We start from the raw sequence: 12,910 nt of genomic DNA on the forward strand, positions 1-12,910 counted from the left end.
ACATGTGCATATTCTATCCCAGAGACTGTGAGTACCTAGTAAGTACCTAGGCCATTAAATACTTCTAGGTTGCCTCTGGGAGTGATGGGGGTATGTAGTGAAGCCGGGTAGCCTAGTGGAAAGAACACGGGCCTGGGAGCTCGAGAACTTGAGTTACAATTCTGGCTCTATCAAATTTTTATGGTATTTGTTAAGTACTTACCATGTGGCAGGCACTGTATTAAGCATTGGGGTTGATACAAATTTATCAGGTTGGACACAGTCCTTGAGCTACTTAGGGCTCACAGTCTTAATCCCCATTTTACAGATGAGTTAACTGAGGCAGAGAGAAGTTAAATGACTTGCCCAAGGTCACCCAGCGGACAAATGGTAGAGCTGGGATTAGAACTCAGGTCCTCCGACTCCCAGGCCCCTGATCTCTCCATTAGGCCACGCTGCTTCACTTGTCTGCTCTGTGACCTTGGGCAACTCACTTAACTTCTCTGTGCCTCAACCACCTCACCTGTAAAATGCGGATTAAGACTTGGGAGCCCTATGTGGGACATGGACTGTGTCCAATCTAATTAGCTTGTATCTACCCTAGCACTTAATACAGTCCCTGGCACATAGTAAGTGGTTAACAAGTATCATTTTTTTTAAAGCCCGCCATGCTCCAGGCTGGTGACCTTTGGTTCCTCAGCTTTCCCCTTCCCTGTAGACCCAGGCTCTGTGTTTGAGCTTCGGATTTCGGGGATGTCCATGGCTCTGTGCTCATTGTCTTTGTAGGTATATTTTATTTCCATCCACTTAAAACGATGTCCTTGTTCAAATGGTCAGGAATTTAAGTTCCCTGGGAACCATGGGGGTCGGTTTGTTTATCTGTGTGGGACTAAATGGGTGTATGAGGATTGTCCCATGAGTCACAGCGTGAATGTTATGCTCACTCAGGATTTGAAGGCAGACAAGTAGCTGCATCCAAACATATTTCATTTTCTTGTCTTCTCCTTCCTCCTGAAAAATAATAAATGGCAACATTGAATAAAGAGTATTTCTTTGGTTATCTCCTTAAGCCTTTGCCAAATATGCATAATTCCACAGTGCCTCACAAAGCACTTAAGCACAGCATTAGGGCACTGTCCTACAGGCAGAATAGATGGATTCAGGAGACTTGTGGGAGGGAATGAGCACTTAACTCTTTCAGGGGTATTTCAGGGACATATAGTGGAAATGAGCAGGATAGGTGGCTCTGCCATCTTTATTCAGTGTTGTTGCTTTGGATGCACAATTTGAGGAAGAAGCTGACACAGAGGTTGCATTGTTCGTGATTAGCAAAAGGACATTTCCACATAGGTATTTTTTATGGCTCTCCATAAATGCCAATGAATAGAGTCTGTTCCCAGCTTCCCCACCTTCCATGTTGTCATTTCACTTGGGATGGACGCATTTGGAGCCGAACAGGTGCCCACGGTAGAAACACACTTAGCTAGTTCCATCTCCAGAGCACTTTCGGAACATTAACTGATAAATGCACTGTGGGGTTGCCATTGGGACAGAGGTAGTCACTGACTTCCACAACCACCCGCCCACCCCACGGCACACACCCATTCTGGAGCAATGGGAGATTTTCTGGCCTCCTCAACCCCACTGTTGGCTGGTAAGGCTCCTTCCCCTCAGGGAGAGGTCACCCCAGCTGCCTGGGGAGATTTAGACAATCTGGGGGAGACAGAGGAAGGAGTCATTGTAGGAGCCTTTTTCCTTCTGGACTCTTCTCTTTTCCATGCAGCGCTGTCCCACGTAGTCTTTTTTCTTTTATCCTGGTCTCTCTTTTCATTCCTGCTCTATTCTCTGTCCTCTTCTTTCTTTCTTTCTTTCTTTCCCTTCCCCCCATCTCTTCTCTCCCCTCTTTTCTAGGCCTTTTCTCCCCTTGGATTGGTGGGGGGCATGGGGTGGGATGGGACATACGCATGTATGAGTCTATGTGAGGGTATCTGTGATTGTGTGAGCATATGTGGGCATTTGAGTTGTATATGTGTGTGTCTCAGATGTGAGTATATGTGCATGTGACTGTGAGTGGGTGACTGAGTCTGGGTGAGTGTGTGTGAGAGTGTGTGTTTACAGGCTTTGGAGTCGTCTAGGTGTGAATGTCATGTGTGTATGTGTATCAGTCTTGAATACGTCTGTGACTTTGTGTGTGTATGAATGTGAGAGTGTGTGTGAATGTGAGTATGAGTGTGTGTGAGAGAGTGGGAGAGTACAACAAAAAACAAACACGTCTACCAACCCTGATCTAGTGTACCCAGAGCCTAGTACAGTACTCTGCACACAGTAAGCACAGACAGGGAGGGTGGGCTCAGATTAGCCCGGAGCCAGGACAGGGGTAAAAGCGCACAAGCAGATCCGTGCATACACACCAACACAAAATACTGTACTCTCCCAAGGGCTTAGTGCAGTGCTCAGCACACAGGAAGCGCTCAGTAAATACCACTGACGAACGAATGAATGAAAAGGATCAACCCACCCCTCTCTAGACTGTAAAGTCATCATGGGCAGGGAGTGCCACGGCTAAGTGTTCTACTGGTCTCTACCAAGGGTTTAGTGCAGTGCTCTGCACACAGGAGGTGTTCAATAAATACCACTGAATGAGAGAGTGTGTGAGAAAGGGTTGTGAGATAGTGTCTGTGTGAGAGAGAGCGAGAGTGTGTGTGAGAGAGATGGAGAGAGGGGGAGAGGGAGAAAGGGAGAGGGAGAGAGGGAAAGAGAGGAGAAAGGGGAGAGAGGGGGACAGAGGGAAAGAGAGGAGAAAGGGGAGGGGGGAGAGAGGGAAAGAGAGGGGACAGAGGGAAAGAGAGGAGAAAGGGGAGAGGAGAGAGGGGGAGAGAGTTAAGAGGGGAGGGGAGAGAGAGGGAGAGAGGAGAAAGGGGAGGGAGGGGGAGACAGAGGGGGAGGGAATAATAATGTGTCCATCTCCTTGATTCTATTTATCGTTCTAATGTTGTCTTGTTTTTGTTTTGTTCTGTTTTGCTCTGCCGTCCGTCTCCCCCGATTAGACCGTGAGCCCGTCATTGGACAGGGACGGTCTCTCTCTGTTGCCCAACTGTCCATTCCAAGCGTTTAGTCCAGCGCTGTGCACGGAGTAGGCGCTGAATTAATACGATCGAATGAACGAACGAATGAATGAGAGGGGAAAGAGGGCGGGGGGGGGAGGGAGGTGTCGGGGCTGTCTCTTTAAATCGTCCCTCTCCCGGGTCCGCCCCGCCCCCGCCCCGCCCCCCTGCCGTCCCCGCTCCCGCCCGGGTCCCCTCCCGGTCCGGTCCCCAACCGTGGTCTGCCGGGCCGTGCCGAGCCGAGCCGAGCCGAGCCGTGCCGAGCCGAGCCGTGCCGAGCCGAGCCACCGAGCCGTGCCGGGGGGGACCGTGCGGGGTGGGAGAAAGTCCATGTGAGCTCGCAGCCCAGCCCCGGCCCGGCCCAGCCCGGCCCGGACAGGACCAGCCAGGACCGGCCCGGCCCGGCCCGGCCCGGACGGACAGTTGCCGGCCCCGCCGGCCGGACAGAAGCACGGACAGAAGGACGGACAGAAGGACGGACCGGTGTGCAGACGGCAGGGGGGGAAGGGGCCGCCCCCGCTGCTCCTGCTGCTGCTGCTGCAAACCTGCTGCTGCTGCTGCTGCTGCTGCAAACCTGCTCCTCCTCCTCCTCCTCCTGCTGCTGCTGCTGCTGCTGCTGCAGGCCCCGGCGCTGCTCCCCGCAGGTACCAACCCTCGCCGACAACTTCCTTCCCCTGCCCGGACCCCCGCAGCCCCCGCAGGGCCAAACCCGGGGAGCCCAACTTGTTTCCATCGGGGCGGGGCCGGCCTGCCTGCCCCGGCTGGGCCCCCCTCCTCCTTCCTCCGGCTGCCGGCCGGGAAAGTGAAAGTGGGGGACCGGCTGCTGGCAAACGGGGGTCATCACCTCCCCACCACCCTCCCAAAGTGGGGAGCGAACCCCCACCCCATCCCCGACCTCCCCTCGGCAGGCCGATGTGGGTCCACATTTTGGGGGTTGCCCACCCTCCAACTCCAGGAAGGGGGTCGCAGCCGGGAGCCCTCCTCCCCCATTCCAGCTGCGTGTGTGTGTCCCCCTTTCTCCTGGGGGGCTGCAGATTCCAGCTGGATCCAGGGATGGGAGCGGAATGGGACGGCCGAAGGGAAGAGGGGGTGACCTCCCTTTTGCAGGCTCACCCCCTTCTCCCGGCTCCATCCTCTCCCTCTCTTGCTGCCCAAGGACTCACCGACTCTTCTTCCTCCCTCTCTCTCCCCTTCCACCCCGTCCCCCTCTTTTCCCTGGGTTTTGGATCTCGAATCTTTAGGCGAAACGTTGTGCCTAATTTTATCTACCAAGAATGGAAAACTATGCTGGCTGGGCAGAACTTAGCATGTTAGCGGAGCCGGTGGAGTCCCCTCCCTTCTGACTGCAGGGGGTTAACCGCCTCCCCAGGTTGACTTGCTGCTATTTTCTCTCTAGTGGATTTTTTTTTTTCTTTTCCTCCTTTCCTTTTCGTCCCCACAGAAGTTGAAAATTCTGGTCAAATCTGATTAGACCTCTCAAGGCGCATTCTCCCCGCAAGATGGAGTTGATAAAAAGGGTCATTATTCATTAAGTTACTGCTGTCCGTAGTTCATTTTTAATTGTTCTCCCCACCGCCCTTCTTCCCCACCCCATCTCCCTCCTTCCCACACCAGTGGCTTTTGTTTTGATTTCTGAAGGATTGGATAACCAGATGGAAAGTTTTTTTTTTAATCCTTTTGTGCGTGTGTGTGTGTGAGAGAGAGAGATCTGTGTATTCCTAGCATAGGAAGGATGGAAATCAAAAAGCCTTTTAGAGCAACGTAGTACTCACCGTAGAGATTCTTATTTTGGGTTGTGGTGGAAGGGGCCACGGTCATTTGTAATTAAATATCATAGAGCATGTGTTTCGATTCAGAGCCATCCGTTGGTGCTGGGACTCCTTGAGGTGTTGACCTGACAGAAAATGTGACTGCTTGTTTGAGTTTGTCAGCCTTCCTGTTCAAATGGAGCTGCATAGTCAGTTATGTGTCCTGTACCATCGCTGGAAGGGCAGAACTATGTGGGAAGACTTCTCCAGGGCAAACGATAGCAGTTTTAGCAATACAGTTTATGGCTACCTGAGTGCTGGGTTTAGTCAGATGTATTCCCAGTAAGGAAAAGTGCCACATCACCTAAAATGAGGATCCCTATTACACACTACCGGATCAGTTTTGGTATTGACTTCTCTGCCTCTCTCCTGAGAAGTTGTGGGATGACAAGGAGCACCGTTGTTTGTCTTTCCAGTTAAGACCTAGTGAAGGGTACCTGAAGGGTAGTTTACCTTGACCAACCTAAAGCCACGTTAAGCAAGAGTTTCCATGCTCCTCCAGTAGCATCTCAAAGCAATTCGAGTTAATCATCTAGCTCGGGAAGGGTGGGGTTATCTATAATCAATCAAGGGTGCAGATTGGTTGTAGAACACTGTACTAAGTGTTTGGGGAGTACCACACAACAGAGTTTCATAGGTGCATTCCCTGTCCGCCATGAGAAGCAGCATGGCCTAGTGCTTCGGCCTGGGTTCTCATCCTAGCTCTGCCTATTGCTTGCTGGGCAAGTCAATTACCTTCTCTGTGCCTCAGTTCCCCCGTTCTTCCTCCTACTTAGACTGTGAGCCCCTTGTGGGACAGGGACCGTAGCCGACGTAATAAACTTGTATCTACGGCAACGCTTAGAATGGTGTTTGACACATAGTAAGCTCTTAACAGGTACCACAGAAAAAATGAGCTTACAGTATAGAGGGGGAGAATGGGCTTCCACGACTCCTGTGGATCTATTGCACCTCGCTGGTGGAGAAGGTGGGAAGTCAGTCAGTTGTATTTAGTGAGGATTTACTGAGATCAGAGCACTGTACTAAGCTCTTGGGAGAGCACAGTACAACAATAAATGGATACATGCCCTGCCCACAATGAGCTAACAGTCTAGAAGGGGAAACAGGCATTAATATAAATAAATAATTACAGATATGTACCTAAGTGCTGTGGGGCTTGGGGAGAGTGATGAATGAAGGGAGTGGGAGAAGAGGAAAGGAGGGCTTAGTCAGGGAAGGCCTCTTGGAGAAGATGTGCCTTCAATAAGGCTTTGAAGGGTGGGGAGACTCATTATCTGTCAGATATGAGGAGGGAGGACACTCCAGGCCAGAGGCAGGGCATGGGCGAGAGGTCGGCGGTGAGATAGATTAGATAGAGGTACATTGAGAAGGCTAGCATTCAGAGGAGCGAAGCATGCGGGCTGGGTTGTAGTAGCTAACTCCCGTGAAACCCCACCGTGCTCCATGTCTGTCCCCCACCTCTTTCCAAATCCACTACTTGCTGCTCTTTAATTGCATTTTAGCTAGCTTGCTAGGCCCAGGGTAGCCACTGCAGGGCCGCTGTGTACAAAGAGTGGTCCAAATGGCTCAGCCCAAAGGGTAGACTGAGAAAATCAAAGCACAGGGAATCTTTGGTCTGTTGCTCTGGAGGATGAACATGTTATTTCCAAAGTGGATTGTTCAGAAGAGTTCATCCTCACCTCTTATTTTTATTATGAGCATGTTTTGGTTCTCTGGGGTGGTGTAGGGTTCGCATGGGGTGGTACCAGGAGGCAGTTTGTATCTAATGCCAGGAATAATCTAGGCAGGTCTATTGGCAACCCTCCTGGGGGAGGGCTGGCCCTGGAAAACAACTTTAAAGATGATTAATTTGTGTGTATGTAGACCAGATACATTTGTCTTTAAAATGAAAGATTTTAGACATTATAATTGGAGGGAAATGAAGACATTTTGTAACTAGGTATGTGTGGGCACTCACTTTCCCATCATTCCCAGCAGTATCCCAAGAGGAACTCTCCCACTTCCTCTCAAAATCTACCCCTTCCACCTGCACCTCTGACCCCATGCCTTTACACCTTTACACTTGCCCCCTCCATGACCACCATCCTCAGTTCTTCTTTTTCTAATGACTTCTTCCCCTCTGCTTTCAAACATCCTCATATATCCCCTATCCTGAAGAAACCCTCCTTTGACTCCCTCTGGTTTTTGCATCATCTCCCTCCTACCATTCCTTTCCAGACTCCTCGAGTGAGTTGCCTGTACCCGCTGCCTCCACTTCCACTCCTCCAATTCCCTCCTTGACCCTCTCCAGTCTGGTTTCTGCCCTCTTCACTCCACAGAAACTGCCCTCTCAAAGGTCACCAGTGACCTTCTGTATGCCAAATCCATCAGCTTTGACTTCATCCTAGTCTTCCTCCGCCTCTCATCAGCCTTCAGCACTGTGGACCACTCCTTTCTCCCGGAAACATCAACTGATCTTGAAAGTGCTCTGCACACAGTAAGCACTCCATAAACACAATTGATTAATTCATTGGCTTCACTGACACTGTCCTTTCCTGGTTCTCTTCCTGTCTTTCTGGCTGCTCATTCGCAGTCTCTTTTGCTGGCTCCCCTTATGCCTCCCATCCTCTAACTGTGGGAGTCCCTCAAGCCTTAGTTCATTCATTGTCGTATTTATTGAGCGCTTACTGTGTGCAAAGCACCATACTAAGCGCTTCAAAAGTACATTTCGGCAACAAACAGACAATCCGTACCCAACAACGAGTTCACAGCCTAGAAGGGGGGAGACAGACCACAAAACAAAATAAAACAAATAGGCAGGCATCAATAGCATCAGTATTAATAAATAGAGTTATAGATATTTCTTTCCAAATCAACGGGTCCCCTTCTAATTCTCCAACTACATCCATTCCCTCAAAGAACTCATTTGCTCCTCTGTCTTCAGCTACCATCTCTACACAGATGATTCCCAGCCCTGACCTCTCTCCTTAGTCTTGCTGCATTTTCTCCTACCTTCAGGATGTCTCTCCTAGGTAATCCTGTTGACACCTCAAACTTAACTTGTCCAAAGCAGAACTCCCCATCTTCATGTCCCCTCTATCCCCCACCCCTGACTTTTCCATCACTGTACTCACTGTACACAGCACCAACGTCCTCCCTGTCTCACAAGCCTTGGCATTTTCCTTGGCTCATCTCTCCCATTCAACCCACATATTCAACATGTCACCAAATCCTTCACATAATCACTAAACTCCATCCTTTCCTTTCCATCCAAACTGCTACTATGCTGATCAGCTTCCTCCCTGATCTCTCTGCCTCCTGTCTGTCCCTACTGTACTCACTTTGCTACCCGGATCATTTTTCTAAAAACGTTCAGTCCAGGTTTCCCCACTCCTCAGGAACCTTCAGCGGGTGCCCATCCACCTCTGGGTCAAACAGAAACTCCTAACCATCGGCTTTAAAGTACTCAATCACTTTTTCCATCATCATCATCAATATTTAGTGAGTGCTCACAGACTGTGAGCTCGTTGTGGGCAGGAATGTGTCTGTTGTTATATTGTAGTCTCCTGGAGTGCTTAGTACAATACTTTGTGCACAGTGAGCTCTCAATAAATATGATCGAATGAATGAATGTGTGCAGAGCATGGTACTAAACGCTTGGGAAAGTACAATACAAAGTTGGTAGTCGACATGGTCTCTGCCCATAACGAGTTTACCATCTAGAGGGGAATATAGACTTCTATCTTACCTCCCTGTTTTCCAACTACAACCTATTCCAACCACTTAGCTCCTCTAACACCAATCTACTCACTGTACCTCATGCTCGTCTGTTTCACCACTGACCTCTTATCCATGTCCTCCCTCTGGCCTGAAACTCCTTCCCCTTCATATACAACATACCAACAGTCTTCCCACCTTCAGAGTCTAATTGAAATCACATCTCTTCCAAGAGGTCGTCCGTGATTAAGCTTCATTCCCCCTACTCCCTCTCCCTTTTGAGTTGCCATGGGACTTGGTACTTTAAGCACTTGATATTCACCACCCTCCACCCACCAGCTCCACAGCAGTGATGTACCTCTCAGTAATTCACTTTAATGTCTGACTCCCTCTCTAAACTGTAAACTCCCTCTGGGCAGGGGCCAGGTCTACCAATTCTGTTGTTTTGTGATGTTTGGTTTTGTTGTCTGTTTCCCTCCTTCTAGACTATGAGCCCGTTGTTAGTTAGGGATTGTCTCTATCTGTTGCCGAATTGTACTTTCCAAGCCCTTAGTACAGTGCTGTGCACACAGTAAGTGCTCAATAATTATGATTGAATGAATGAATACTCTCTCAAGTGCTGGGTACAGCGCTCTGTACACAGAAAGTGGTGTATACCATTAATTAAATGATCTCGACTGACGAGGATGGAGAGTTTGAAACATCAGTTTCTAGATCTTACCCTGAAAAAGAACAAGGCCAGGAATCTAGTGGGGTTCCCCCAAGCCCCTCCCCAACTCCAAGCTCATTTGTGCCTTTCCTATACTGAGTTATGTATGCTGCCTTATTTTCTAAGTAGTGGACTTTAAAGGCCAGTTTATAGTCTTGTTCATGGCTCTGTAATTAGTTTAGGATGACCCACACACCCAGAAAAATAGGAATACAACTGACATGTTTTGCCTTTCCCTAAACTCAGATTAGCCCTTAGTCTCCAGAGGTGCCTGGGATGATAAAGCATATTGTGGGCCACTCTTTTCTTGCGAGCATCATCATCATCAAAGTGCTGAATAAATGCTCACTATGTGCAGAGCGGTACTGGTTAAGACACTGGGAAACATACTGAGGATCTGAAGAAGTACAAGGTGTTGCCCTGCCTTGAGGAATTTATAATCTAATGGAGGAAGACCTCTTAGCTTAAAGTAATATACAATTGTTTCGTAGAGTGGGAGAAGATATAAATAATAAGCATAAGAAAGTCAAATAAATAAACTCTAAGAAGTAAATGATGGGATGGCTGCTGATCTGAAATCTGAAAGGAATGAACTGAGGTGTTGCAGAAGAAGGCAGCAGAGAAGGAGCCTGCTGATTGAGAGGCCTCCAATCCCTAACTGTGGACAGCTACTCTCACCCACTTCAAAGCCTTATTGAAGGCACATCTCCTCCACGAGGCCTTCCCAGACTAAGCCTCTCCTTTCCTCTTCTCCCACTCCCTTCTGCCTTAGCCCTGACTTACTCTCTTGGTTCTTCCCCTCTCCCAGCCCCGCAGCACTTATGTACATATGTACCTAAGTACTTATGTACACATCTGTAACTTATTTATTTCTATTGATGTCTCCCTCCCTCCATTCATTCAATAGTATTTATTGAGCGCTTACTATGTATAGGGCACTGTACTAAGCGCTTGGAATGTACAAATCAGTAACAGATAGAGACAGTCCCTGCCCTCTGATGGGCTTACAGTCTAATCGACAGTAAAATTAGTAAGATTTTAGATTACTGTGTAATCTCTAGACAGTAAGATGGTTGTGGGCAGGGAATGTGTCTGTTTATTGTTGAATTGTACTCTCCCAAACACTTATTACAGTGCTCTGCACACAGTAAGCACTCAATAAATACAATGGAGTTGAATGAATCTCTCAGGGGTCTATTTTGGGTCTTCCTCTCGTCTCACTTTACACTTACTCCTTCTATAGCTTCAGCAGCCACCTCTCTGAGGATGATTCCCAAATTTACCTCACCAGCCTGACCCCTCCCCCTCACTGCAATTGCACATTTCCTCTTGCCTTCCAGCACACTTGTACATGGATGTTCTACTTATTCCTCAAGCTCCACATTCCATTCCTCTGCCTGTAGACGGGTGAAGGAATGAACCATCCGGACAGATCAGCGTTGATTCTTTGCTTAAAGATCCCCTGGCAGCAGGGATAGAGACTCCAACCTTCCTTGGTAGCACATTCTAGCATCTCCTACTCTGATACTTGCCTCACACGTGGCTCCCTTCTGCATGCTACATTGAGAAGCAGCGTGGCCTATTGGGAAAAAATACAGGCTCGGGAATCAGAGGACCTGGGTTCTGATCCTGGCCCTGCCAATTACCTGCTGTATGGCCTTGGGCAAGCCTTTTAACTTCTCTGGGACTAAGTTCCCTCATCAGCGAAATGGGGATTCAATACCTGTTCTCCCTGCTACTTAGACTGTAAGACCCAAGTGGGGCCTGTTTATCTTGTTTCTATCCCAGCACTTAGTACAGTGCTCGGCATATAATAAGCACTTAACAAACACTGCAGGTGTTATTTTTTCCATCAGTGCAATTTATTAAACACTTACTGTGTGCAGAGCACTGTAGTAAGCACTTGGGAGAGTAGAGTAGGTAGACAAAATTCTGGCTCACAAGGAGCTTAGAGACTAGAGGGAGAGAAAGTCAGTAAAATGAATTACAGATGGATATGTACCTAAGTGCTGTAGAGAATCATTTCCTTTGACTTGATCATCTATGGAGTAGGAAAGCAACTTCTGCTGGATTCCCAATCGAATAAGACCTGAGAGGAGCTTTATGTATTGTCATGTATATATTTTAGTGTATCTGTGAAATGCTTGAAGACTTCTCATTTATCTAGAAAGTTTTCAAAACTGGTGACATTCCTGATGTGTATTGGAGGTGTTCTGCTCCTTCAGGCAAATCTTGATTTACACACTTGAGGTTATTTTTGACCCGATATCAATTATCTGCCTCCTCAGCGGATCCCTTTTCTGCTGATTGACGATTCCTGTTAATAAGGAGCTAAGGTATTCTCAAGCTACTGAAACTGGGATTTTTGTTTGTTTATTTTTGGTTGGGAGGTGGGAAATGAATTCCATGCACCTCTCCTTCAGATCCGAACTGCGTGTTCCCTTCCTGGTCTTGTGGGAGCCCTTTCTGAGATGAAACTGGAACAAAAATGCCCCTGTCCCAGTTAAGATCAGTTTTTTTTTTTAAGACTTTGTTTAAATATTCTTTCGGCAGGTTTGATCTGAAATGTCAATTGGTTAACTCTGGGCTTTCCTTAGCAGTCCTGTGAAAGCTGAATTCTAAAATGCTAAACTTATCTCAGTGTCTTGCCTAGACTCATCCATGTCCACCGGGGGGAAATGGAGTCACAGAGACTTTGGAGGAACTTGTTCAGGGTTACTCTATATAGGGTTGAGGGTTAGACTCTGGGTCTTCTGACTTCCATATTGCTTTCTGGCTCTGTCTCTTGCAAGCTTGTGGGTGTCCTAACTCAGCTGTGCTGTGTTCCTTTTTTTTTTTTTTTTTTGCCTTTGTTTTTTGGCATTTTAGGGAAGCATCATGGCCAAGTGGAAAGAGCACTGGGCCTGGGAGCCAGAGGACCTGGATTCTAATCCTGACTCTTCTACTTTCCATACTATGTGACCTTGGGCAAGTCGCCTCACTTCTCTGTGCCTCACTTCCCTCATCTGCCAAATGGGGATGCAATTCTTGTCCTCCGTCATATTGAGGCTACGAGCCCCTTCTAGGTTCTGATTATCTTGTATCTACCCCAACATTTAGTACAGTACTTGGCAGATAGTAAGCACTTAACAAATACAATTATTTTTAAGCAGCAGAGGACCACAGAAAAAAGTTCTCTTCTCACCTTTTGAGTCAGACTGGCCCAGCCCCAGCCAAAGAATGAGGGGTAACACTCTCAAATCTGGTCTTTACCATAGCTTTAGAGGGCCTGGGGAAGAAGGACTGACTTAAAGGGCTGAAGAAAACTTGATCTGCTTTTGGGCTTTTCAGTGGATTGGTGGGTGACCTAGTTTAGAACTACCCAACCATCTCTCGCTGTTGTACTCTTCCAAGAGCTTAGGAAAGTGCTCTGCAGAGCAAGTGCTCAGGTAATGCCATTGATTGATTGAAACCTTCCATATAATCAATTCAGTCAAATCAGTCGATGGTATTTATTAACCCCTGTTGTGTGCAGAAGACTGTACTAAGCACATGGGAGAGTAAAGTAGCATTACTGAGCATCCTCAAGGAGCTTTAAGTCCAGCTGGGACAGCAGACACTAAAGTATAATACAG

At 48.0% G+C, this 12,910-nt stretch overlaps 1 protein-coding gene across 2 annotated transcripts in view; it reads left to right on the forward strand.

Moving 5' to 3' along the window:
• Window positions 1-3,353: 3,353 nt before the first annotated feature.
• NACC2 (NACC family member 2) overlaps window positions 3,354-12,910 on the forward strand; it is a 134,882-nt gene continuing 125,325 nt past the window's right edge. The window contains exon 1 of one of the 2 annotated variants that reach the window (XM_029062460.2): window positions 3,354-3,727. The gene's annotated coding sequence lies outside the window, so the exon portion shown is untranslated. The remainder of the gene's footprint in view (window positions 3,728-12,910) is intronic. The other variant, XM_029062461.2, reaches the window with a different exon arrangement.

Source organism: Ornithorhynchus anatinus, chromosome 4 (assembly GCF_004115215.2).
Source record: "Ornithorhynchus anatinus isolate Pmale09 chromosome 4, mOrnAna1.pri.v4, whole genome shotgun sequence".
Taxonomy (NCBI): Eukaryota; Metazoa; Chordata; class Mammalia; order Monotremata; family Ornithorhynchidae; genus Ornithorhynchus; species Ornithorhynchus anatinus.